Here is a 13,271-nt window from a genome sequence, read left to right as displayed (position 1 = left end):
AAAAAAAAATCAATTTGTCAAATGAAACTTTTGATGTAAAACTTGTTCAAATTATCATGGTTTGGATTGATTTTGAATGCATATTTTTGAATGGGTGAACACACGTACCTTAATTGCTGTGATTAGTTATATCATATGCTGAAAATGATACTTCTAGGGCAAATGTGAGATTTTTTTTCAAAACTTCAAATATTAGATCCCGATTTTGATCTTGATGTCAATCCTTATCCTGTTATCATGATTCTGGATTCTGATCTTAAATCCTAAAACTGATATACAAAACGAGTCCTGGATCCAAATCCTGAGACTCGAACCGGGATACTGGATACGTCCACGTTTCCAGGACTCTGAATAATTGATTTTAGACCCTTTTATTGATCCGAGACCTTCATTCCTGATCGTATTATTTATCTTAAATTTTTCTGAGAGGGGGAATCTGAGAAAGAAAGTAAAAACTAAAAGATTCTAAAATTAACTTAAAAGTAAAAGTTGGAATTAAAACAAAAAAAAAACAGCTTAAGGGCCTCCCCGTAAAATAATATCAAGTTTCACTTGATTACAAGTCTAGGGCAGTGGTCGGCAACCTTTTGAGTCAGAAGACCAAAAACTTAAAATTTTGAAATTTCAGAGTTTGGAAGTGCCACATTTAAGCTTATTTGTTTTTGTTTTCAATAAACCAAAAACAAAATATATGAATTATCAGCCGTGAACTTTAGTTTTACGAAAATTAATTTTAAATAGTATAGACTGTTTTCTTACTTTGGATTTGTTTTTAAAAACTGATTCTTATTTATTTTTTTCTTCTTTTTCTTATTAAGTACGTGTGGTTTTTGGATCGTCAACTCTTCTAACATGGCGTGATTTAATATTAATTTTAATGCGTTGGCAAATATCAGGTAGACAAAATTGAACATCCATATCAAGCTTAAATAAATACTTTGCATGATGTTAAAGTGAAAGAGTTGAACATATCAACATAATTTATAATTTCTTCGGCAAAGAAAAGCTTTTTAAATAACAAAGTAAAAAATAAAGGTAATAAATTCAAATTTTCTTAAAATTTTCAAGCTTTCCCATGACAATTCTCCAGAATTTTTAAATTCTTTCCAAAATCGAGAAGTATTAGGTAAAATTCTACAGACGTTAATGTAGCCAAACATTTAAATTTTCAATATCATGCTTCTGATAACAGGTTACGTATGTTATTTCAAATTTAAAGTTTTCGAAATTTATGACATCAAACGAACGAGTCTTCAGAATTTTAGACGTCGGGAAAATTTCAAAAATCAAATTTTGTGTCACATGTGATATCTTCAGCATTGTGCGTCCGATTAAATGAAGAATGAACTTCATTATATTAAAGATAATTCATCAATACTTACTAAAGCTTAAATTACTGAAAAAAACAGTTGTTTCACCAGTATTAATCTGTAATAATGTGATTTTGTAGCCTTCTTTGAAAATGTGTGACAAATAATAAAGAAACAGTACATTTTAACTGGCAAGATAAGGTCAAGGATACTTTTGAAGTTTCGAAACAAAAATTATTAAAAATAAATCAACGGTAATTACTTAACTCTTAATCAAAAATGAAAAAAAACTAAATTATTTCCATTTTTTAAACTGTGTTCAAATTTGTTTGCACCAGGCATCAAACTTAAAATATTAAATTTTTTAAATACCTACATACAATTAAATTTATAAAAAAAAAAATGATTCGAAGTGTACAGGTCTATTTCGTTTTCGATAACAAGTATTAAGTATTTCAAATTTCAAAGTATTTCTTATTTAGGAATAATGAATTTTTAATTTGAATTTTATGCATGTATTCACTTACTGAACCGTTATTTATTTAATAAGCTTTCCAACTTTTTTTTTGTACGTATTCAGGCTTGGCAAGAGAAAAGCTGAAAAACGAACACAAGAAAATGTTCGTTCCAACCTTACAATTATCCTACAATTTCAAAAACTGCATGCTTATTTATTTCGCTAAAAACGGGTAAACAATTTGGAATTTTGTGAAAATTTTGGATAATCCTGGAAAAAAATCGGCCCTTTTTCCTCAATATCCGGCAACCGGACCGGACTTGGTATTCCCAATTAATTTTTTTTTGAAAATCGGCTCAATCCCGGGTAAAACCGGACAATCTGGAATGCTATTGAGGTATCTGTATTTTAAATAATTATTTTATTTAATAAGGCTCATACGTGGTATCTGTATTAAAAAATATACATCAAATAATCGTTTGCCATTCAAATAAATAAGATTGGATTGAGGTGGATTTCATAAAATTTTTATGTTGTTACGCATCAAAGTTTGATTTTTTTTAAATTGATTGGTTCTAATGCGGTTTTGCAAATTTCAACTGATCAATTTTCATAGAGAGCAAAGAAGTGATTACGAGTGCATAAAATATAGCATTTGATGTGGGTTTCGTTGTTTGATTACAAAACAGAGGCTGTCTCAGAGCAACTTTTTTGTAAATGATAAACTTAGATTTATTGTGTTTGATTCACTCAAAAATACACACACGTCTTAGAAATTATTAAACAGATTAAAGTATTCTTCGCATTTACGGCTCGTGATAAAATAAATCTTTAAAAAATTGTAAAATAAGGCTTAAAGAATGCTATTTTGCCATTTTGTTCTTTCCGCTTGTTTCCAGAGCAGATGAAATTTTAAAATTCTCTTCTGCACCTAGGGAAAAGTCGTCTATGGCCGGACATCGCCTATGGCCGGACAACATAGATTTTTCGAAAACACAATACCCTAATAATGTTTTAAGGCCATGAAAATAAAGTAAATAGTAGCCTGATATGGTGTTAGAAATATGTTAATCCAATCTGAAAAGGTAAACCAATGATAGGCATCTAAAGCTTTTGCCTAGAAGAACGGAGAGGATCGCCTAAACTTTGCATTTGTATTGTGGTCAGTTTCTGCGGCTTGTAAAATTTGAACTGCACACGAACGACATCGTTGATTGGTTATCTTTCGAATACAGTAGATATAAGATAATCAAACGGAAGTTTAAACGAAATATTAGGAAAATAAAAAAAATGCAATTTGTCTATGACCGGACAACAAGGTGTTGTCTATGACCGGACAAGAAAATATTCAAAATTATAGATGGTTTCAACTTGAAACTTTCATTTTTTCACCTCTATAGCACACTCAAATGGTTAGCAGAAGATAAGGATTCAATAGCAAAACTGTTTTAGTCCTGTGAGAAACTTAAGATTTTGCTGTCCGGTCATAGACAATTTTTCTCTAGTTTTTGCGAAACAAATGTTTCATTCTGGCTTGTCAAAAAAACTTTTATGACTGGCTTCATTGAACGTTCAGTATTGGAAAACACATACTCACAAGACCTGTGCAATAGACTGAGTCGATTTGGGGTCATTTTTGAATTTCTCAAACCCTGGGGTCTTAAAAGCTTCGTTTTGGTACAAAACTAATCCATGATTTTTTGCAGAATTTTTAAGTAACGTTTACATGAGTAAATTTGAACTTTTAGGTTTGTATGGGAAAATTGAATATTTTGTACTGTAAATTGGCACAAAAACCATTAGCAGGCTCGGTTCCACAGAAGAAACAAAAATGATGTTGATTTTTCAGTACAAAATATTCAATTTTCCCATACAAACAAAAAAGTTCAAATTTACTCATGTAAACGTTACTTAAAAATTCTACAAAAAATCATGGATGATTTTTGGAGCAAAACGAAGCTTTTAAGACCCCAGGGTTTGAGAAATTCAAAAATGACCCCAAATCGACTCAGTCTACTTTGCAAGTGGTTCCAGTCATTTTGCTACGTTTTTGTGCCATTGGTAACAACTTTGGTGAAGTAATTCGTAGTGTCCGGCCATAGACAACACTTTTGGAAATGAGTGAAAACTAACGTGAAATGATTTCTCTTACCACATGAATATGTTGTAAATCATTTTTTTCTCTAATATAGTTAAGCGATCATAATATTGATACTCTTCAAATCAGTAGAGGAACCAATATTAACAAAAATTTATTTTTGAAGTTATTGCTAAAAAACCTTAAGTGTCCGGTAGTAGACCACTTCCCCCTATATAAATCTGTATGCCAGGTCACAAGACGCAATTATCGCTTAAGCACGATTTTATAAATATTTTATTCAAAAATATATGCAATATCAGCGCAGTGAGCTAAAGAGCCGCAGTTTTACATCAAAAGAGCCGCATGCGGCTCGCGAGCCACAGGTTGCCGACCTATGGTCTAGGGGGCCCCTTCGAGTATGAATTGCATAATTTACCCACATTTTAGTGCGCTGAGCAAATAAGGATAAATTTTTCTCAAAACCTGGCACTATCTGGGCATTTCAAATTTTTCAACTCAGAATCCTAACAAAGCAGGAACCAGTAATTATATTAAAAATCTAAAAAGCAGGAGTAAAACACCTCAACTTTTTCCAGATAAAAGAGGTGGGCAGCGTTTAAATCGTTAGTTCATAAAAGTGACCAACTTTCATTTGATTGTTTTTTTTTCAGTTATGTAAATAAAAACAGCACAATATGGACTTGATTTTACAGTATTTATTCTGGACACTTACGATGACGTAGTTCCCTTAACTTTGAAATCCCGGACTTATCCAAATAAATCCGAGGAGTCTTTAATGCCTGACCTACAATGTATAAAATACTCTAGGATTTTATCGACTTCTTCGGCGAGTTTTAATATAAAAAAAAACCAAAATTTACCAAAACTTTGAGCTAATCTGGCATTTGCTTATTGGCCAACGTCTTAAATCCAAGTAGTTTAAACGATAACCAGTTATTTTGTCTACTGAAAAGGAGCGAATGCCAGGATATTTGGTTTTTCATACTAAAACATGCAAAAAAAAGCAGATAAAATACAATACAGTGAGTCCCCGATTTTATCACCCCCATTGTGCATTTAAGGGTGACAAATTGGGAACAGTGGTAAAATCGGGTATTTTTTAAGAAGAACTAATTTTTAAAAATTTTGTTGAAATCAATCAAAAACACATCATTATCTACTGCGTCATTTCAACAGTGTAGGGTGTTTTTATGTGTGCTATTAGTTGATAATTGATGTGTTAAGTCTCTTTTTCATCGAAATATTATAAAATTTTGTTGCTATGTTTCTTAAAACCAAACGGAGTGTTTTAAGAACCAGTTTTATTAAGAAAAATGAATGATCCCCAGTGATTAAAATCCCAATGACCTAATAAAAAAAACAAGGTATTGAAACAAGTTTACAAAATGTTTTGTTCTTAACAATTTCCAATAATAAAAATCAAAACTGACAACTAGGGGAGCATTCCTTCTGCTTATTTCGAATGCTCTAGCTATAGTTGTATAGCAATGTTGTCGAATGAAGAGATATCAATTAATAATTATCGCAAAAGGAGATTTTTACATTAAATTTTTACATTAAATAAAAAACAGTGACAAAATCGGAGATTCACTGTATATAAATATCATTTTTCTTAACAATTAATTCACTTAACAATATATTCAAGGGATTCCCAGTAAATAAAACGTTAAGTTTTGAATATGATACTTTTTCACATTAAATACCGAAGTAGCTTTTGACTGGCGGCTAGAACAACTGTTCTTAGTTCTGACTAAATTTGATTTAATAACAGTAATTAGGGTAGATACTCTAGATTTCGACAGAAGCTAGTTTTCGACAAATTTTCCCTGAAAGGCTTATCTTTCTATTTGGTGACTCAAGCTATCTATGTTCATATTTTTGTATTTTTGCTCTCCTTCTTTAGTATACGTTGAATATAAAATTCTTCAAAATAAGTTGTTGAATAGTAGTAAATCAAAAATTTAATAGTAACATTCTGAATCACCTATGAAGTTCTATGCCGTCGAACCAATAAAAATGATTTCGAATCACTAAAAAACTCCCCTTTTATTCGATTGAAAGCAACATAAAAGGAATCAATGGATGGATAAGGCTTTGAAATCAATGTTTAAAGTAATTTATTTTATATTTTTGCTTACATCTAATGAATTTTAAATGTTTTTTGAGCTGCCGAAAACCAGCGCTGAAAATTCACCCAATTATCTATTTTTTAAATTTAATTTGAGACTTTTCAAACACTTAGTGTAAATTAGAGTCTATAATCTATTTTTCGACACCAATCTTCTTGGGTCTGTTTATTTTGTTTCTCTGGTGTAAAAACGCCGTGAAGTAGACAAGCAATTCCATTATGCGAATATTTATAGTCCTGAGCTAAAAAGGAGGTGGAAATATGCTTGTCGAAAACTTAAACTATTTATGTCGAAATTAAAGTTAAATGTCGAAAACTAGATCATCGAGAGGTTTTAGTAAAAGAATAATAAAAACGTTGTTTTGAAACTTTTGATCCATGAAAAAGGTAGAGAATGAAGAAAAAAGTCTGATTCGTATAGCCAATCATATTTGAAATGAAAAACTTCAGTCAATTAATTTATTTACTTGATTAATTTTCAGACAAAACATGCGAAAACTGTCGAAATCAAGGAACTTTGCCCTATCACTTTTTGAAAGAAAATTTGCAGTACAGAAAAGGTGGAATTTTTCTATCCCATTTTCACTAAACAAAAAATTCTCGCATTAAATACAAAGGTATATTGCTTTTACTTGAAGCTTCTACATTTCTTGTCAGGAATTCTATAAACATGCAATTAATAGAGAGATCCTAAAGAAGAAATTAATATTTGTTCCGGTCTTATTGGAATAAAAAAAGAGCTTCAAGAATAAATTTTTCAATCACTAACAGATTAGCCTTAGTTTAAGCATCCTTTTCAACTTTTGTCCAAGAATCAACTTTGAAAAAAAAATATATAAAAAAAAACTATTGTAGTTGCTGAAATAAGATAAATCTGCAATCTGAGTTTCTCTATAAATGTTGTTTTCCAGTTTCATTCTTCGATTTGATATTCGGATATATGTAAGCTTTTCTAAACTGATTAAACCGAAGTTTAATGCTTTTGATTTAAAGGTAGTTTCATTTTGAAATAATCCTCTCCTATAGCCAATACCCTGAATTCAGTATATCATTTTATAATTTACCATTTTAATTTTTTTAAATATATTTTCTTAGCGATCAACCACAATCTCCCACACCAAAAGGCTCAATTTGAGCCCCCTGGTAATGGACTGTTTTCAGCATGTCTGGCATCAAAACAAGGAAAATCTGAATAACTAAAAACGTGACCAAATTTTAATAATGCTGAGAGTTTTAAAATGCGAGAGAATGTAATGAGGGAATATCACAATATTTGATTTAAATGAATCTCAATGGTAGCATATTTCTTTTAACAGATCCATTATTGATCTAATGAAAAAATTATTTAAATTTAAAATTAAAAAGGAACCAAGGACAAGACTTGAACAAAATTATCAAAATTAAATTTTTTGCATAAAATCTATTTTCATCATAAAAACATGCTCACTGTTGACTTGCGAATTTCTTTGAGTATTTCAATAAACATGAATATTTCTATGTAAAACATCTTATCTTCTTCCAAGTTTTACAATAGAAATTCAATTCATTGCGATTTTCAATTTTTGTGTTGTTTTAACATTGAAAACTCCAGATCTCGAGATCAATTTTACTCTCAATTTTACTCTCAAACTTTCACAACATTTCTCCATGGGATTTGAACTGAATTCTTTTTTATTATTCTTATGATTTCGGTTTCCGATTCTTAAATCTTAACGTTACCACCTTATTAAAAAAACGGGGAAAATTCATTCTGCTTTCGTCGATACACACACAATGCGATTAATGGTGGAATAAAAACATGTTAATATCAATTTTTGAATATATCCCAAACTCATTCCCAGTTCTTTTTTATATTTAACATTATTATTTATTTATTTATTTATTTAGTCTTATTTAACATCATTATGTTTTCCATGGGATGATATATGAAAAAATAAAAAAAACGATTCATAGGTCCCCTCCGAGAAGAATTGCCCCGGGCCCTTCGATGGCTTAATCTAGCCCTGTATTCTGGCATTCTGATCTCTGTGTCTGTTCGATCACGTTTCCTTATTCCGGATGCTGATTCCGAATTTTGATCATGAATACTGATCCTGGGTCCTGATCCTGGTTTTTAATTTTGGCACTTTATGTTGGAGCCTAAGCATAGATCCTGATTCTAGATCCTAGACCATGATCCTGATCATAGATCATAGTCCTGGACCCTAATTCTAGATGCAGATCTTAGATCCTGAAACAAGCATCCTGAGTCCTGAATTCTGAACCAAAAAAAAACTCCCAAAGCGTTTAAAGTTATTCTTTCTGAACCCGTGTTTGATTTTATATTTCTACGTATGATTCAGACAATACAGCTTCAGACCCGAATGACCTCTGAGGTTAAAAGGTCTTAAATAAATATCATCATCATCAAACAAAACAACAAGGTTTCCTAGTATCAAAACTAAACTTGTCAGGGAACATTTTGGGCGGATAAATCTAATGAAACTTGGAAGATGCCGATTGCTTTTCAAATTCCAGAAAAGCATATCTTATCGGTGAAATAACCGAAAATTAATGCAGATAGTCATTACAATAAGGCAACACAAAACATAAAAAATTAAATAAAGATTGAATAATGTATTAAACAAAACGTATTTCAAAGAAATATTGTTAAAAAAATTTTTTCAACCATCAAAACTCACAATGTTTAAACGACCTCTTTTTATAAAATATGAGAACAAGGATTTTAAAAAAACAATGGACATGGCACGCGTTGGCATTCTTTTTTACAGTTTTTAAACGTTGTTTGAATATAGGATGTTCCTTATGACCTTCATAAGAGTGAGCATAAAAAGATTGAAACAAAATACATTTTTCATTATTGTTGCAACAAATGACTGAAGAAATAAATATTTTGACTCATTTTAGTAAACTGATAATCTCATAATGCTTTTGACCCAACCGATAATCAAATACTAACGCAATGTAAACCACTGATACAAGCTCACGTCTACGAGATAGAAGCCTTCGGAGAATCGACACTTGGTTCAGAGGGTCCACAGGCCTTCGCTTGAACATACGTCAAAATCAAAAATTCAAGGGGGTTGAAACCTAGACTGTTCGAAGGCCAAAGACCCAAGCAACCAAAAGTCCCATAAAACAGGTACAAAAACGCTTACTCAGCCCCATCGTTGATGTGAAGTACGTTCTATGCAGCTCAAAATTTAAGTTCTTATTGATACTTTAAAGTTTCAAACAAGTCTTAATGATCCTCTATTCAGCTTCCAGCGGCCTCATAATTCAGCTTCCAAAAAATCGTAAAATGAGCAAAAAAAATTTCTCTCTATCTCAACTGAACCCTTAGCTTCGGTTCATATTACCTTCTCTTGATTATTTTCTATGTTCTGTACCGGTGTCGCCATGATGCCACGCGCCGGATTCCAAACTCGACAAATTGCTCAATTGTTTCTTTCCTACATTTCCTACATATATCGCATCAGAATGGTCACTCAATTACTAAATTACTTATTGAAAAAAAAACTTGCCCGGCTTGGGATCGAACCCCGACCTTCGTGGTGAGAATCGAACACGCTACCACTAGACCACGCCTAGGAGCCGTTCTAACTGAAACTAAAACTCGAAGTGGTGATTTGATGTTGAAAGCACATCAATGCACTTTTTGTGACTTACCAAATCCCGTTTTGAGCACTTTTGTGCCCTTTATGTGACTTAAGTCCCATATAACGTTCACTCATGAGAATTGGGCAAAACAAGTCACATACAACGTACATATTAATCACTTTTGCAACTTTCAAGTTCATTAATGAGTACATAAAGTTCACTAGAGGGAATTGGGCAGTTGATTCTCTTTGTCAGCCAATATGTAACTTTCAATGCCTTCATTCAAGTAAATATGTGACTTTTGGTTGCTTGGGGATACTTCGGTCAAAACTCCATTTTCTTTTCCAGCCAGGTTTGGATCAGTTTCGAGTTATGGCATGGACTCCATCTGTTCGTAAAACAACAAGTTCTCAGAGTTTCCCGAATCTACGGAAGCATCTGATTCATCAAAATATCCATGTAGACATCAGTATTACATTTTACTCCAGCTTTTATGAAATCAGAAGACATGTTCAATCTTTTAAGGACTGTTTATTTTTCTAAAATATTTTAATTTTATTTTTAAATTAAAAAGTATTTCGTATTCAGTAATATATTAAGAAAATGTATTTTGAAAACTTCTAATAAGAAGGTTTTATTTGTATAATGAAATCTTTGAAAACTTTGAATTTGCTCAAAAGCCTGGAAAACTTAGCTTATTTGATTTGAGTAACTACAAAATAAGAATTTCTGAATAAACATGTTCTTTACTCCAATAGAAAAGCTAAATATTTCAAGCTTCTCAAATTTGAACTATCCAAAAGAATCAATCAAATTTTAAAAATTAAAAAAAGTCATGAGCAAATTGAGAGATTAAAATATTGTAGTTCAAATCTGATTCATGCCAATTCTACCTAAACAAATGATTTAAATTTGAAATGTAACTATTCAAAAGAAAACTGCATTACATATTTATGATAGGGAAGAGTGGGGTAAAATGGGCCATAGGAAAACGTGGACCACTCTTAATATCTCAGCTGTTAGTTGAGATAAAAATCCCAATCCAACTGTCATCGTCAACGCTTTGCGTAAGCATGTTTTTCTTTATGTTGTTGACTTATGCACGCATCATATGCTTCTTTTGTTTGACTAGCCTAGAAAAATGCACTTACATAATTAAACAAGCCCCCGCAAAATTGCATCCGTGGGAGATCTAAACGTTTTTGATGAAACATCAATAAGTCACACCAACACATCCAATATGCAAATCATTGCTTGTGGGGCATCGTGGGCCACATTTGGTGGGGTTTCTTGGGTCACCTATATTTTGGTGTTTTTACACACATTCAGAACTTAAAATACGTTATAACTATCTGTAATATTTTCTTATGCCAAATTAAGAGTAATGAAAAATGTTTTGTCTATGTTTTCTAATGCGTTTGATAGGAACATAAATCCTGTATATGGAATTTTGCCGAAATGTTCCCGAGCCAGGTTTTTAGAACAATTCGATAATACACAACTCTATTTTTTTATTTCCTAATCTGAAATTGCTTTAAAACAACTAAATTAATTATGATGTTTAAGTTTTTAGTCAACTCATGAACTTTGCACATTATCGAGTCAATTTGGATTTAGCGGCCCACGTTTCCCCAACGTTTTTCAAAATCCAAAAAAAACCAATTTTTCAAAACAGCCAGAACTTGGAAAGTTAATGTTTTAAAAAAATAAAAAATACGCCTAATGATACCTTAAATATGTAGAAAACCTTTCGATTTATTTTATTCTTTTTATCTTTTTAAATAAAGAAGTTAAGAAACAAAGAAAAAAGTGGCCCTAGATACCCCACTCTCCCGTATTAAATAAGACTCCCTGAAGATAGATTTTTAGCTGAATTTGAATTTTAAATGTCCAAATTGAATAAAGCATCGAACTTATAAATCTGCAACTCTTGCAATTGGTGATTTTGTTACTTTTGTCTTGATTGTTAAACTCCTTCACGAACTGAATCTTAATCTGTATTCTGAATACCAATTTTGAAAATGAATTCTGAACCAGATTTCTCTTTTTGGGGCGACTGTTTAGTTTACTTTTAATGGGTTGATTCTCGGCTTTAAGTCTCAAGTTTTTGAGTAAAAACGACTTTATTTTAACATATCCAACGTTTCGATCCTCATAGGATCTTTATCAGGGACTAAAATTTATTACAAAATTAAGCTTACGTCTACAGAATCTAAGTGATTTTTACCGAAACAGCTTTAATAGAACACGAAGCAGCTATACATCATCTGTTCAATATAGACAAAGTGAAAATTATCGACAGAGGTGACAATCAAGACAAACTAAATATGCTAGAAAGTTATCACATAAAAACTACAAATTCTTCTATTAATATAAAATATTAATATATTTCAGTGTCTCGAAAAAATACGAAATAAGAAACCAAAACAAAAAAACACAAACCAACAACCAGACTCTATAAGTAAACACCACAAACGCCATCATAAATTAAAAAACAACATAGAATAGTATACACAGTGCAAGTATTTTGTTCATTAAAAGTGTTACAAAAACCAGCAATAGCCCGTAAAAAGAATTTTTTAACCGTAAGTCACACATAAAATTATAACATGCACAAAAAATCCAACACATTTTAAAATAGTTTGAAACAGAAACCGATAGCAGTAAACAATACGCCGTATCAAACCGAACAAAAAAACGACAACTTTTTCGGTAAAAATCACTTAGATTCTGTAGACGTAAGCTTAATTTTGTTATAAATTTTAGTCGTTTTTACTAAAAAAAACTTGACACTGAAAGCCGAGAATCAATCCACTAAAAGAAGAACCAGAGTTCTGAATTTGAATTTTGAATCTCTTTCTGAATGCAATAGAATTTCAGGAATATACAAAAAAATGTTTCGGAGTTAAATCTAATTTAAAACATTATATTCAGGACTGAATTTCTATTGATAGTTGAGAAAAATTTGAAAAGAAAACTTAAGCAGAATTTTGAACTTGAGATAAGTTTTTGAGGATTCCGCATAACCTTACTCAACATTTGATAAATAATTTAGTGAAAGTAGAATGCTATGCTTGCTTTTTCTGAACCCTCATAAGTGGGAGAGGTTTAATACCCAAAACCTGACCCCCTTCTCTCCACCCTATGTGGTAACCACATTGCTCTCCACATACGGCCATGCCGTATATATATTTATTGCTACTCAAAAACTTAACTGTTCGTTCTCCTTTATATGTGAAACATTTACTTAAAAAGGAATCTGATTCATCTTCAAAGGTTTCATGTCTGATTTGAAATTAATAAATACACTAAATGTAGACTTCAAATATGCAGTAACCTTCAAATACAATAGGTGAATTCACCATGTTTGTAGATTTCTTTCTCTAAATAAACAAATTCGAATGAAAATTTTATTATAAAAAAGGAAATCAGAGACTTATCTTGAAAACAAAACATGAGGTTAGAATGATTAAAAAAAATCATTAAATGATAAATTAAAAAAACCTTCATTTTAGTTTCAGCCTCCCTTCGATATGCCCCTGATCGAAAACGGAGAGCACACCAGTCATCATCTGAAGATCGATGGAAAAAAAATCGAACCCGCTGTAAACCGAAGTTCTTTATTAAACACTCGTCTATTGTTTTCCGGTTTCCCACATCCGGTCCGAGCGAAGT

Source organism: Uranotaenia lowii, chromosome 2, assembly GCF_029784155.1.
Source record: "Uranotaenia lowii strain MFRU-FL chromosome 2, ASM2978415v1, whole genome shotgun sequence".
In the NCBI taxonomy this organism is placed as follows: Eukaryota; Metazoa; Arthropoda; class Insecta; order Diptera; family Culicidae; genus Uranotaenia; species Uranotaenia lowii.
The sequence above is the reverse complement of the archived record's forward strand: the minus strand, read 5'-3'. Positions refer to the sequence as shown.